Here is a 2500-nt window from a genome sequence, read left to right as displayed (position 1 = left end):
TTTATCGCTTAACCTAACTGTGGCTGTACCAGTTTATCGCTTAACCTAACTGTGGCTGTACCAGTTTATCGCTTAACCTAACTGTGGCTGTACCAGTTTATCGCTTAACCTAACTGTGGCTGTACCAGTTTATCGCTTAACCTAACTGTGGCTGTACCAGATTATCGCTTAACCTAACTGTGGCTGTACCAGTTTATCGCTTAACCTAACTGTGGCTGTACCAGTTTATCGCTTAACCTAACTGTGGCTGTACCAGATTATCGCTTAACCTAACTGTGGCTGTACCAGATTATCGCTTAACCTAACTGTGGCTGTACCAGTTTATCGCTTAACCTAACTGTGGCTGTACCAGTTTATCGCTTAACCTAACTGTGGCTGTACCAGTTAACACGCGATCTAGTGTCCCTTAACCTAACTCAATTTGTCCCTTAACCTAACTCAATTTGTCCCTTAACCTAACTCAATTTGTCCCTTAACCTAACTCAATTTGTCCCTTAACCTAACTCAATTTGTCCCTTACCCTAACTCAATTTGTCCCTTAACCTAACTCAAGTTGTCCCTTAACCTAACTCAAGTTGTCCCTTAACCTAACTCAAGTTGTCCCTTAACCTAACTCAAGTTGTCCCTTAACCTAACTCAAGTTGTCCCTTAACCTAACTCAAGTTGTCCCTTAACCTAACTCAAGTTGTCCCTTAACCTAACTCAAGTTGTCCCTTAACCTAACTCAAGTTGTCCCTTAACCTAACTCAAGTTGTCCCTTAACCTAACTCAAGTTGTCCCTTAACCTAACTCAAGTTGTCCCTTAACCTAACTCAAGTTGTCCCTTAACCTAACTCAAGTTGTCCCTTAACCTAACTCAAGTTGTCCCTTAACCTAACTCAAGTTGTCCCTTAACCTAACTCAAGTTGTCCCTTAACCTAACTCAAGTTGTCCCTTAACCTAACTCAATTTGTCCCTTAACCTAACCCACGTTGTCCCTTAACCTAACTCAAGTTGTCCCTTAACCTAACTCAATTTGTCCCTTAACCTAACTCAATTTGTCCCTTAACCTAACTCAATTTGTCCCTTAACCTAACTCAATTTGTCCCTTAACCTAACTCAAGTTGTCCCTTAACCTAACTCAAGTTGTCCCTTAACCTAACTCAAGTTGTCCCTTAACCTAACTCAAGTTGTCCCTTAACCTAACTCAAGTTGTCCCTTAACCTAACTCAAGTTGTCCCTTAACCTAACTCAAGTTGTCCCTTAACCTAACTCAAGTTGTCCCTTAACCTAACTCAAGTTGTCCCTTAACCTAACTCAAGTTGTCCCTTAACCTAACTCAATTTGTCCCTTAACCTAACTCAAGTTGTCCCTTAACCTAACTCAAGTTGTCCCTTAACCTAACTCAATTTGTCCCTTAACCTAACTCAATTTGTCCCTTAACCTAACTCAAGTTGTCCCTTAACCTAACTCAAGTTGTCCCTTAACCTAACTCAAGTTGTCCCTTAACCTAACTCAAGTTGTCCCTTAACCTAACTCAAGTTGTCCCTTAACCTAACTCAAGTTGTCCCTTAACCTAACTCAAGTTGTCCCTTAACCTAACTCAAGTTGTCCCTTAACCTAACTCAAGTTGTCCCTTAACCTAACTCAAGTTGTCCCTTAACCTAACTCAAGTTGTCCCTTAACCTAACTCAAGTTGTCCCTTAACCTAACTCAAGTTGTCCCTTAACCTAACTCAAGTTGTCCCTTAACCTAACTCAAGTTGTCCCTTAACCTAACTCAAGTTGTCCCTTAACCTAACTCAATTTGTCCCTTAACCTAACTCAATTTGTCCCTTAACCTAACTCAATTTGTCCCTTAACCTAACTCAAGTTGTCCCTTAACCTAACTCAATTTGTCCCTTAACCTAACTCAATTTGTCCCTTAACCTAACTCAATTTGTCCCTTAACCTAACTCAATTTGTCCCTTAACCTAACTCAAGTTGTCCCTTAACCTAACTCAAGTTGTCCCTTAACCTAACCCACGTTGTCCCTTAACCTAACCCACGTTGTCCCTTAACCTAACCGACGTTGTCCCTTAACCTAACCGACGTTGTCCCTTAACCTAACCGACGTTGTCCCTTAACCTAACCGACGTTGTCCCTTAACCTAACCCACGTTGTCCCTTAACCTAACCCACGTTGTCCCTTAACCTAACCCACGTTGTCCCTTAACCTAACCCACGTTGTCCCTTAACCTAACCCACGTTGTCCCTTAACCTAACCCACGTTGTCCCTTAACCTAACCCACGTTGTCCCTTAACCTAACCCACGTTGTCCCTTAACCTAACCCACGTTGTCCCTTAACCTAACCCACGTTGTCCCTTAACCTAACCCACGTTGTCCCTTAACCTAACCCACGTTGTCCCTTAACCTAACCCACGTTGTCCCTTAACCTAACCCACGTTGTCCCTTAACCTAACCCACGTTGTCCCTTTGCCTAACATAGTTCACTGCTCGGAATCTCTGGTGTCGTTGTTATC

This window comes from Schistocerca gregaria, unplaced genomic scaffold (genome assembly GCF_023897955.1).
Source record: "Schistocerca gregaria isolate iqSchGreg1 unplaced genomic scaffold, iqSchGreg1.2 ptg001570l, whole genome shotgun sequence".
Classification (NCBI taxonomy): domain Eukaryota; kingdom Metazoa; phylum Arthropoda; class Insecta; order Orthoptera; family Acrididae; genus Schistocerca; species Schistocerca gregaria.
This window is presented reverse-complemented; position numbering follows the sequence as displayed.